Source organism: Petromyzon marinus, chromosome 36 (assembly GCF_048934315.1).
Source record: "Petromyzon marinus isolate PM22_M1 ecotype Great Lakes invasive population chromosome 36, UKy_Petmar_22M1.pri1.0, whole genome shotgun sequence".
Lineage (NCBI taxonomy): Eukaryota > Metazoa > Chordata > Hyperoartia > Petromyzontiformes > Petromyzontidae > Petromyzon > Petromyzon marinus.
Window position 1 is genome coordinate 1,812,875 of NC_133702.1, and position 13,374 is coordinate 1,826,248.

A 13,374-nucleotide genomic window follows, 5' to 3' on the forward strand; every position below is an offset into this window, starting at 1 on the left:
CAGACAAAGACGAGCACTGCGCTATGATAACTTGAGCAACGGGGTACAATGTACTTTAAAAAAAAAACGCGACCCAATATTGACAATATATTTTTTTAAATTCGATATTTTTCAAAGGCAAGCAGAACATTTTCCCGCAACCATTGCTGTTCATGATGCCATCATTCATTAGTCCCCCACCCCCCACCCCCCCCCCCCCCCAAATCAGGCAATCAATGAGTTACAAATTGTGAGAATATTTGACGCAAAATTCTACTTATTCCGATTAACCACGGCCAACAGCTTCTCTGTGCACTTGCCTCACCTGCACCACCGAGCCGCCAAGCAGACCGCGGCACGGCCTCGCATGTTTATCGACTCGAGCGCTCGCGCCAAATCCGCTGGACGCGAGTTTCGGCGCGCCACTCACAACGTTCAAGACGAGCGCCACCGCTCGTTGTTTCACCGCCTCCGTTTCCCGGGGACCGCGTTATTCTATTGACGGATTACGCTAACAGATCATGCCGCACACTGCTTAGTCAATTTGTGTCCATAATGCACGTGTAATGGACTGTCACCGAGCCGGGCAATTTGAGTGAGTCATTGCCTCGCTCGCGTGAGAAATTACACGTGCAGCGGTGACGGCATTAAGTCTGACACGGCGGTATATTTCACAGTTCACGAGGTAAACTCCCCTTCGCGGTAAGCAGGTAAATAAAGTCTTTTTTTTTTCAAACAATATACACGGACGTGAAATATAATTAAACGTTCCGCGCATCACGCGAAAGAGTCTTACGCGGTGATATTGCGTTAGAGGGTTGAGTGTTAGGGTCATTGTTGCGCGGAAATATTTTTTAGCGAGTGGACAAATGGCTTCGGGAATTCCGTTTCAGAAAATAATTGCGTTTGTGGAGTCCTCCAATGGCAACCGAAAGCCAGTGGTGGGAATTCCGCCTTACCAAACTTGCTAACGCTTGCGCCTCGCAGGAACAAGGACCTAGGTTCGCCCTTTCTCTATGGGGTTTGTGTGGGGTTCTCCCCCTATTCTACATGGGTTCCCAAGGGGTTCTCTCGCTTCCTTCCATACCTAGATATATCATATATAATTGAATATATATCTATAATGTACATGTAATAATAGGGTTTTTCCCCTTTTTTCTGGCAACAAAACTGAAACCTTTTTACAAGGATTCATGTCTGCATTAACCACAATACCTGCAGTCAAAATGCAAAAAAACATACTATGATAATATATGCATTGTCCTTGAAACTGATTGGTCCACACCAAGGGACGGCTTTCTTTTGAGCCTCGACCCAATTGGTGCTCGACCAGATGACGCCAAAAGGCGTACTCAAAAGAAAGCTGTCCCTTGGTGTGGACCAATCAGTTTCAAGGACAATGCATCATCATATTATCATAGTATTTTTTCTTTGCATTTTGACTGCAGTTATTGTGGTTAATCCAGACATGAATCCTTGTAAAAAGGTTTCAGTTTTGTTGCCAGAAAAAAGGGGAAAAAACCATATTATTACATTTTGGTACTGGCAAAGGAGGTCTAATGATGTAAATGTACTTACAAATGTGTCTCTATGTAAATAATCAGTCAATTCCCGATCTCGGAGAGATAAAACGAGTACTAATTTTTGGACAGCGACCACGTTGTTTTGGTATGGACTCACGAACGAGGAATTTCGACCAGTGAGGATGTACACAGGAGAGTACATAGCTGCACACTCATTGCCAACGGAGGCACCGCTCTGACTTTTGACTTTTAACATTTGGCGCTATCTCAAGCAGGTGAAAGCCCATTTCCCACGACTTTATGTGAACAAGGTGCACGAGATACGGTGTAGACAACGGCGCTCATGCACATCGCCGCACGTGTGCCGCTCGCTTTGTGTACACAGGCTTGTTTATTTAGCCTTGAGCTTACTCGTTCCGGCCCGTGAATGCGAGCGAGTGTGTGCGCGCGTGGCCTTGAATGATGCAGTTATCAAGCGAGCATTGGGCGTTGCTCATTTACATTTGGCGCTCGAGCGTCAGTGGCATCGATTCATCCTCGCGCCCCCCACCCCTCCCCCGTTTGGGTGGCGCAGCCTCTCGACGCGCAGCAGCAGCAACAACGACGGCGCTGTCGACGTCCTGCCACGCCGAGCGACGCAGCAACGTCAGGCGGTGCTCATTTTACGCACCCCACCCCCCCCCCACACATCAGCCCGACTCCCCTCCCCCGAGGAGAGATTTGGATGATTGATGCCATGCCGTGGGGATTTGGGAATTTCCACCACGGTCTCAGTAAGGGGCCACCGTCGGAGGTGTGCGACACTGAGGGCTGTGACGATGAGGTCCGATTAAGTAAACGAGTGGACTGAAATTATTTGGAGAGTGCGAACGTGTTGTTCTGGAGCTGCCGGAAGAGAGCGAATTAATGTTACGCGAGCAATTTTAACAGTTGGATGCAACCGAGGGTTATCCCATGCAAAGTCGAGTGATATAATTGACAGAGCTGAATGGAAGAAAGGCCGTGATTACCGACACCTTTGAGCAAGGACACGGCTCATTAGACGAGAGAGAGAGAGGGAGCCAGTAGGTTGCTGACACGTGTGTGAAGCGCCAGTGTTCGACTCTCGCGAGCGAGAGATTTCTCCGGGCGCTGTGGCGGGCATCAATCAAATGTTGTAACCGACTCGATCACTCAGGCCCCTTCGAAGGCGACGGCTGTCCAAGGCCTTCCTGCGTGCCGAAGGTAGGAAACCCCCCACGAGCCACGCCCATCGCGAGGGCGGCCGACGATGATGTCGCCAAGCCCCGCCCACCTCCTCCCGTGCACGACGTGCCATTTGTGATTGTTCGTAATTGCAGCGGGCAAATTCTGAGAAGTCACGGGATCGTCACCTCCTGCCAGCGGGTGCACTCGTGCAATAATCCAACCGAGAGCACAGGCAGATCCTGCCGTTTCCATGACAAATGAATGCAAAACATTGCCTTCTCCTGACAGTAGGCAGCATACTTCACCCTGCCGCTTAGAGGGTCAATGTCCCATGAAGGAGGACCATTAAAACTCCACTTTTTCAGACACTGGATGCTTACATTGGACAACCAGCCTCTTGTGCAAATGTTTGTTGCGCCAAGTCACGGCGCGCCTCATCGACATCGATGACAACGCCGTCTCGGGGAAACACGCGCCTCCTGTGACATCGAAGCGCTTCCACGTTCGTACTTTATTTTTGAGGTTATCTTTATTTTCAATGATCAGCGGGACAAAATGCACCTGCTCCTGCGAGTGCGCGGCATAAATAAACGTCGCAAGTCAAACAAAACGGCGGGCGAATTACGAACAAACCCATTATAATCACGGTCCCTCTCAACGAAGCGTTACAACGGGGACACACAGCTAATTAATCAAATAATCAATCAGGCAAGTGGCACATTCAGCCCGCGAGATTCCATTACTCACTCAATTAGTTGTTAAATTAATTGAGCTGTCGATAAATGAACGGGAGGGTTAGCTACGATTTGACGAGTTTACAATGAGGTCCCGTCTCACTTGTACGTGTGTGTGTGTGTTGAACTTCTCGTGCACCGTACGTAGCCAAGGTGCGGGCGAAGGACAACAAACTAAACACGAAAAGAAAAGGATATGCACGTTGCAGATTGCACGGGATTGCGGTAGTTTTTTTTTTCTTTCTCTCGGACACATTGGCCCAATTCTGGAGCTGCCATGGTGTGAATGGTGAGCGCAGGGGACTTGCAATCCGGGGTTCGTCAGTTCGATATACCGTCGTGGCAATCGAAACAACGGTGGAAGTTTCTCAAATCCCAACCCACACCACATCCGTCCAACCAGCAGCAGTTTGTCGATCAGGAGGTCGTGTGAGATGGGGTAAAGTGTGGGTACGTCCACCTCTTCCAACATTTCAGCGTGGAAGAGCAGATCAAATATCACTTTATAGATCGCTCGAATGGAGGCCATTCTGCCAGCGGTGTCGTGAGCATTCAATTGCAAGGGCTGCTCCATTACCTATTTTTTTGTTCTACATCGGTGCAAAAACGTCGAGTCCTTGCCATGCCATGCGCTACGAAAAAGCAGCAGTCGGAATTTTTTTTAAAAAAAGTAGACATTTTTAGCGATGATTGAATTGCGTCGCGTTTTTTTTTACTGTAAAAACGGGGTTATTCCAACAACAATTCAGTCGACTAAAAGTGTCTCTCTGCTTAAGTCATCGTCACCGCTTGCCTTCAGCCAGCTGACTAAATCCCACAGATCCATGACAAGAGCCTCGATCTCTAACAGACGTCCACTTTGGCTATTCCGCTGTAAACCCCGTACTTATTTTCCCACTGCACGATTTAAGACAACTCCACTCGTGGTAGCAAAGGACAGCGCGTTGCGTTAAACATTTGATTTCTGTAGTGACATTGACTGTGGCCAATTTTCAACAATATTGATACAGTGGCAGTCAAGGAATGGGAAGGCATTTCAAGGGCACGTTTATTAAGGACATTGAACGATTAAACCAGCTTGTGTGAAGGTACTGCGTGGATTGTAACAGCACAGAACTGTTACATATTTAGTTACATTTTTACTATGGTTGTAGTGCATAGTGTCCAAAATTCAAAAATGGCTTGGGAAGGCCTTCATTCAGTAGCGGATTGATCACGGCTGATGATTACAATAAGCTGCACTGACTATTGATGTGAAATTGGCAGTGCATAGCAGAAAACGTCTTGTTTCTCTTAGTAAATCAAATCACCGTTACGATCGTGTTTCAATAAAATATTAATTTAAACTTGTCTTTTTAAAGTGCACGACAATTAAAAAAACAGGAAATAAACCGGCAGTTAAGGATACAACAATCTAACGCGGTACTCACAATCATAAGCGCACACACACACACAATTTACATATTTTTTAAAGACGAAAATGTCTTCACCACCACCAATATATTTAATCACGAGAAGTGGATCCGCACAAATCTGCCTACGCCATTGTTTTTCTCCCTAAGAAGCGGTGAAAGGACGCCAACAACGGCCAAGGGGTCAAACCGCGGCGAGCCACCGAGAATTCCACGGGCGGTGGAGTAGAAACGGCGCGAGCCAGAGGCCTCGGCGGCCGCCTTGTTGACACTGACATGCAATATTTATTAGACAACACGGCCGTGCGCGCGCGTGTGAATCGGAACGTTTTCAATGGGGCCCCTGTCTGCCGGTGTCATCCTGCCACAACCTCTGTGTGTGGCGCTTCCGCTAAAGTCAATAATAAGCTACCTTTGTTTGAGTCCGGGATCTTTGAAAGTGTCCCATGCCGGCAAGCGTCCTCTCGACTTCCCCCTCCCTTCGCTCTCACATCTTGATTTCTGATAAGCAGCTTGCCGATAGATTCAAGTTATTTGGAGGAACTAAATTTGCCATGGTAAATGGCTCATCTTCCCATGAAAGACATTCTGAAGCAAGGATATCAAACGGATGACTTTGAAGTCATATCAAGGACACGTAAAGTCATTTTGATTTATGCACAATTTGAACGGGAAATATACATGCGGAATTAAAAACAACTTTAGACATTTATGTTGAAACTACCCTGTTGGAAATGTCTATCATTTTTTTATCGATGCATTTTGCAATTCTGCTTCTGAGTAACACACACACACATACACATCTATATATATAGTCAGCAGTTTGTATGGACTTCTTTCTGTCTATGCAGGTTCAACAGTGTTACTGTAAACATGATACAAAACTAAACCTGTGTGATTTAAGCACGAGCCTAGCCTCAACTGATATTTCACACTTGATATATTTAACACTTTATATTTATATATTTCACACCTGATATCGATATATTTAACACTTTATATTTATATATTTCACATCTGATATCGATATATTTAACACTTTATATTTATATGTTTAACACTTTATATTTATATATTTAACACTTTATATTTAATACTTTATATTTGACACGTTATATTAGACACTTTATATTTATATATTGAACACTTTATATTTAACACTTATCAGTGCGTTGCTTACGTGCCCCGCCGCAATTCACGCTGCGGCATAATGAAATAAACGCTCCGCTATTTCAAAACACCAATAAGGAGCGCTAATGCGAAGCAATACATTCCTGAGGGCTCCCCCCCCCACGCCCCCCATCCCAAAAAAAATATATTAACAGCATCAATCGTCGCACCTGTTTAGTTCACGGCTCGCGCCACGCCGGTACCATTAGCGGTAAACACGACCGACCGTCCACCGTTGTCCAACTCCCCTGCCGCCCTCTCCCTGACACCGTTCGTCAAGCGGTCGGTAGCGGATCGATGCGCGAGGTCCAACGGGGCGACGTGGTCAAGTTTTGTACAAACACCTCCGACCCCCCCCCCCCCCCCCCCCCACCCTGGGTGGTTTTAGCCCGGAGATAAGCGGCGCTTTGCGAAAGCCTCTTGTCGAATCGTCTTTGTTCACGCGGCCCCAAACTTGACGTTGGGGGCCGCATCACGGCCGGCCCAGGGTCCGGGTGCGTGACGGAACGTTTTGTGGGGTTCGTTCTTTATCTGCCCCCAACGCCCCCCCCCCCGCCCCCCTCGCCCACCGGCTCCCAACTTCTTGAAACGGCCGCTCCGTGACCCCCGAATGCCGCACCGTCGACAGAGGGGGGCCGTCGCGACTTTTTGCTTTCGTCCAAATGGACGCGCGGCCGCCGCTGATATCGACTCAAAAAAGAGCGAGCGGCCCACGGGCCCCGGGCCCCGGGCCCCGGGCCCCGGTGGCGGCGGTGGCGGTGGCGACGCTGGTCGCCTTGGGCCAAGCGCAGGGGAACGATTTCCGCCTGTCACAGTAGAGGTGTGAGGTTTATTTTTTTTTTGTGCCACTTTTTGCGCGACGCAAATCGCACAGCACTAATCTGTTGGCGGGGGTGGGGGGTGGGGGGATAAATAAATCACACGAAAAAAAAACCGCGTTGGAGATATATTTCTCCTTTCATCCACGGTAAAACATTTTCACACTTTGTTTCAAGAGCTTGAATGCCTCATTTCTTAGAAACGTACTCAAATGTTATGAAATGCACTCTTGATGTTTTGAAATATTCTTTATTCCAACATGTTGCTGTGCACTTTCTGGTAAGCCGTACATTTAATACGGTAAGTGCATTTCCTTGCACGAAGGCCCGCAATTTGACAATCTTTCTCTGCTATATTATTTCTAAATCTCATTTCAACCCACAGTAATGATGTGCAATGGGTTTATCTATTTCCACATTGCCAAGTTTTAATGTTTGTTATATCAACAGGCCAAATTGTTGTAGGCTAAATCTCACATATTAATAACATCTGTAATCATTTACTTGTTTATACACAAAAGCTTCGTTGAGTTGTTTTTGTTGAGTGTGGGAGGACACCAGAATACCCCACAGAAAGCCCGCACGTACAACAACTAAAATTCCGCATCGGTGAGTAAAACTTACTTGCTGTACTGCCTGTTACAGTGCTCTCATTTCCCTTTGGGTGGTTGGTGTCTCACACGATAGCTCAATCTCCACATGATCCACCAACCCCACCTCCATGACTATTCATTTTCAGGCATTAGTCATCACAACCGACAAACATCGTTGCGTATTTCCCAACACCTTTGAACCGGCTGTCAAATCAAGCCAAAGTGGTTTCCCACTCAAGCACCTCGGTGGCAGTGCTCGTCCAGCAGCTGGTTATTGAAATTCCGAATTCCTATGGCAGGAGTAGGTATATCCAGATGACAAAAGGATATTGACTTCCCACACAGCAGCACTATTGCTCTCCGATGTGTTTTTTTTTGGGTTGTACCCACGTCTCGTTCTTCAGCAACCGAATTCCGCAGCCCCCCAGGACGCAGAGCGAAACGTCGGACAAGTGGCGAACGGCACGCGACGGCACATTTTTATTCACCCTCGTGCAGGAAGGCGGCCGAGTTGAAATATGGTCAGGATTTGAACTCGCAACCTTCTCATCGGGAGTCACCGTGCTCCGGCCACTGCAAACACTCAGCTGGCCTGCTGAGTGTTTGCACTCCTGTACTAAAACAACAACAATAACGACAATTAGCACAACAACTGCGCCCAGAAGGAGAAGTTATCTCGCAACTTCATTGCGCCGAGCATCCACGCAAGGGGTGTTTGGGGGAGGGCGGTCGAGCCCGGTTTCCCCATCCTTGAAGTGCCCCCATGGACCTTCGCTAAAGACCGGGGGGCGGTGGTGGTGCAGCACCAGCGGCAGCGCCTGCAGCAGCGCCTGCAGCAGCAGCACAGCAGCAGCAGCGCAGCAGCAGCGGTAACGGCAGCAGCAGCAGCGGCAGCGGCAGCAGCAGCGGCAGCAGCGGCGGTAACGGCAGCGGCAGCAGCAGCAGCGGCAACAGCGGCGGTGGGACGAGACGGATCACAGAGGAGCCGTCGTAGGCAACGATGAACCATCGACGGGCCAATCGCGCTCGTTGGGCGAAGCCGCGGCCCTGTGCCGGCCCAGGAGCGGGAGATATGTTATTGGGCAATAGGGTAACACTGTGGGGAGGCAGCCTGAGAAATAAATATACATATCCTCTCCGCTAAATATTATAATATTCCGCTGTACCCATTGTGACGTATGCACACACTTGACGCATTTCCAGACAAAATGCGAGAAAGCCCACTTCAGAGCACCGTCTTGAAATTGCCTCTACGCGAGGCCTTTTCCACATAATTATCAATGAGCTCCGTAGGTAATTGGACACTTATAACGCATTAATAATTAATGCCCATTTGTTTTCATGATCATTTTCTGCAGGGCGCAGAGCTCTCCGTGTGCCCCGAGTGCGGCCAACGTTCGTACAAGGTTAACGGGGCTATAAGTTTGCGCTACTGGGCTCCAGGGGCCTCGGCTGATTTGGGTTAACACAACCCTTGGGAACCGAGTGAGAGCAGGGAAAAAAAAAATAGTATTACTCCTGCAACATGCAACAAAGCAGCACTCATTGCGCATTAAGGCGGCGGTTTAATAACCACGGACGACGTCTTGCAAAAGTAATCGCAAAGTGATGCCGCAGCCAGACAGATGCGTTGGTGCTACGGCGGAGTAACGGTGATGGCGATTTTAACACGTAGGATTTCGCGACCAATATCAACCACTATTACAGGGGTTTTTTTGTGAGATCGCGTAAATACATAAATGTGTCGTTAAACCCGCCACCACCGGACACAGCAAATTTCTCCACAAATCTGGCTGTCGTCTGATGATGCTCATTGTAATTACTGCAAAACGCCGTACTCAGATTGTAAATATTGTGGGTGTATTATCCAACACACTGGTGCGGTGTACTTGTAACGAATTGGCACGTTCTGTTTACGTTACTAATTGGCTGTGTCGGGTGGTGGCAGATTTAACGACACAATTATATTCACGTGATCTAACTCCAACAAAAAAAAAACTACATTATGGATGATGGTGACTTTTGTGTGCTAAGCACTAACTTTAAGCCGAGACAATCCAGGTTCGGCCATCAACTGTTGAGCGTCACGAAGCGGAATCAAATCTGAGTCATTGGAACGATGGTTCAGTTCGTTAACTCCTACCCAACCACCCCCACAAGTGTTACATGGATACATGCTGCACATAGATGCCTACATGTAATGCACAACATGCCTTGCCGATGTCGACCCACTGCTGGATAAAGACACCCCCTACCTCCGCCTGGCCTTGTGCCACGTCGGCCATGGGCATTGCTTGACCGCACTTCACCACACTGGGCAGTGTGGGTTGGTGAAGGAGGAGAAGGGTGCCCAGGACCAGTCAAGGTATGGCTCGCCACAGACGCTGGTGATTCGCCACGGCCGGGAACCAAACTCTTGTCACTGGGTTCACAGTGCAGTGTACGAACCACTGCTCCCCCAAAGACAAAGATCCCCCTTGTAGCCTCAACAGACTGCCGGGGCAAGCGCCGGTAGCGAGCACCTATGAAAGCACGCGAGGGGGTCCGGGTGGCCGGCACAACGCCCGACCGCCTTTGTCTCCCTCGTGGCAGAGTCTTCACACCACACCAGGTACTCGTTTGAACGCTCGAGGAGGCCCGGGACTGGTTCGGATAATCGACGCCACGCGTAAACCCACACCCGTGCGTGTACAGCTAACTCGTGTGACACTTCTGAGAAACAGCAACCCCCCCTCCTCTCTCGTCTCCCACATTCCCTCTCTGCCTTACAGCTACGTCACTGCACGTGTGTGCCTTTCCGGGGGGGCTGTTTGGATAATTTCGCCTCAGCCACACATCCATGTGAATGGGGTGGGATGGTGCGGGGGGGGGGGGGGGATGAAATTGAATTATGGCGGGATCCCTCTCGCCCGCTTGTTTTGATAACGGGAGGCTCTACATTAATATGCGGCTATTAAATAAATCCGTGCGCTCCGAGGAGCCTCTGCAGAATGATGGGCGCATAAACAGCCTCATTATGTGCTTGCCCAGAATTGTCCAAAAAGCCTCTTCTTGATTTATCGAGAGTTTGGTCCCTACCAGTGGGCAATAATGCGGCGGACGCTCCTTCATAAGTGCTTTCTCATTACCGCTCAGCGACGGGGCCCTTTGTCCTCCTTCTGTGTCTCATTACCTTGCGCTGTTTATCGCGCGAAACACCCCGCCGCGGGGGGCAGCGTCGCGGCCGGGGGGGACCCCGGAGCGGTCGTGCCGAGGCTCTGGGGCACCCCACGGCAGCGGCAGCAGCGGCCTACAAATAATTTGCACGTTCCAAGTTGACTCACTCGGGTTTGACGCGCGCATTTGACGGGACCCCCCCCCCCCCCCCCCGGAAGTCTGCGCGCGAGTCGACGAGACGCCGCCGCCGCCGCCGCTGCCGCTGCTGTACATCTGCGAAAAAAAGAGCTTTGTAGCTCATCAGATTCCTCCGGTAGAAAAAAAATATTCTGATTCTCTCCGCGGCTTTGAGTCGATCTCTGCGCCGCGGCTAAACGGCTCGTCGGGTGAGGCTCGACGGAGACGATCGGTGCATGCGGCACCACAGAACCCAATAGAGATGAATGGAGATTAGCAGGCAGCGGGCATGTGGTTTCGCGCAACCCAATGGAGATAAATGGAGTGGAAGAGACAATGGTGACTGTGTAGGAATTGAAGTGAAATTAACATCAGTACAGGCAAGTGCCACAGAACTCAATGGAGACAAACATCAGTACATGCGGCCTGCAAGAAATCAATTGAGATGAATAATCAGTCTGTGTAGCTGCGTTGTATTGAGTGGTAGATAATCAGTGCCTATGGGTCTATAGAATTCAAATGAGACTAATAATCAGAGGACATGTCCCCATAGAAATAAATGTAGCTAATCAGTCCATGTAGCTGAATATAATTCAATAGGAATTAACAAATGGTAAATGCGATCTTTTGGAGTTGAATGCGGATAATTAACGACACGCATGGCAAAGTTTATTCGCCATTTGTGAATGCAGACAATTAGTGAAAGTAGCTGGATAGAACTCCACTGAGCTTGATAATCAGTTGCATGTAGCTCGAAATAACCCATTGGCTCGAAGCTGGTCAGCAGCCTTAACTACTGTGGAACACAGGAGGTAACTCAGTCAATTAAAAACTGTCCTGCCACATACTAAACACAACATCAAACAACTACAGCACGGGAGGCGTCGCTTCTCAAGTCTGTTGCTGTGAACATCGGCGCGAAAGATAGCAGCGCACCCCCTTTGTTTTCAACACGCTGCCCTCTTTTCGACGCTTGTTTGTTGTGGATTCGTATATTCCAGCGCACTTGGCTTGCAATCCAGAGGTCGCCTGCTTCGATCTCCAGGCACGGCGGTTGAGACGATGGTGCAAGTTTCTTAAATCCCCCGCGCTCAGCGCACCATACCTCTGTACCAGCCAGCAGTGCAAATGGGTTCAGCCGCAGCCTATGATCGGCGGGTCACGTGGGTGTGGGGTCAAGTGTGGGGACTCCCACGTCTTTCATGAACATCTGGACAGCGTGGAAGAGTCGGATGAAGTTACCTTGAGAGAGGCTCTCTAGAGAGCTCGCCCCAGTGGAGGCCCTTCCACCAGCTGGTGAAGTAAGCGAGGAATTTCAGGGCTGGACCTTTACCTTTGACGCCGTGTGTATGTGTGTGTGAGCAGCTTCTGACAACAGTGGACACGACTCGGGTTTTAGATATGGGCCCAAATATGGGTCACAATGTTTGTACCATTTTCTATTCGAGATAAGATAAGGCAGGGGCATATTCAAGATTTCTTTGCATGGAAAACATAACATTTGGTGGGGATCGCGTCCATGTACTGCGCATGCCGGAGACAATACGGTTAGAAATTTGTGGAGCATATATGATATATATAAAATACGAAATAATAACAATATTATTTTTTCCACCAAGCCCCTGACTTTTGATCGAGGTTTTGATGCTGGTGTGCGTTTTGGGAATTGACTTATTAAAGTTATGTTCGGCATTGCTGCTCGGCTATTGCGACGCTTGTATTACATTTTGTGCAAAAAATAATAAACAGGGATGACTTTGGAAATTCTGTGCACCTGTGGAGCTGTCTTAAATCTAAAAAAGCAGATCACCCGACAGGCAAACAGAGCACCAGACACAGCGAGGAGCAGACACTGGGCCTGCTGACTTAAACAAACGAAATGTCCTAAAGGATACGACAAAGAATGAATTGATTCATTCACATATTGAGGGGTGCTGATAAGGAAGTTTCGGGCCAGGTGGGTTATCTGCCCCGCGCACATCCATAAAGAGGCAATGACTCTCAATGGTGGGCAGCGAAGCCTTTAACCGGCATTCTGAACCAGACCCATTTGTATTTGTGCGTTGAACACGTGACAGCGCAAACAACGCCCGCCGTTCGTGCACAGTGACATCGGAAGTCGCCGCAGTGTCCGCACCGGACTAGGTACACCGTGCTGCTACGTAGAGAAATGCAGGCTCGGCCGATAGGCAGTCATGGGTTAACCGAGTGGAAGCAGTGGCAGACGCGCCACAGGCACTCTCCCCACTGTGGCAACTCGCTGTGTCTAATCCGCCTGGAGCGCCGCTCCTTTGCTTCTCTCTGTTGTTGGGGAGTTGGCTACTGTCAACTGCCCAGCAGCCACATTTACACGATCTTTGTACGCAGAAGCCAAGCTCAACACCAGCGGCACCAGGAATCACCAAGTTCACTTTAGCTCCAAGTCCTCCTGTACTGCATCAATCCATGCTGTGCCCGTTCAACCAACTCTGCCCGGCTAAAATGTAGCCGCTTGCGTAAGCAGTGGCTGGCCAGGAGACCCAGCTAAGGCATTCTTTCACCTGCCAAAGGAGCCCACGGATGGGAATTTGTCTGGATATTTCATGATATTTCAACACTTCTCCTAACGCTGTCCAAATTTGAAC

The 13,374-nt window shown here is 49.2% G+C and overlaps 1 protein-coding gene across 13 annotated transcripts in view; it reads right to left on the reverse strand.

Moving 5' to 3' along the window:
- Positions 1 to 13,374, reverse strand: part of LOC116949418 (forkhead box protein P1-like) — a 432,818-nt gene that overhangs the window by 271,909 nt on the left and 147,535 nt on the right. The window lies entirely within an intron of this gene.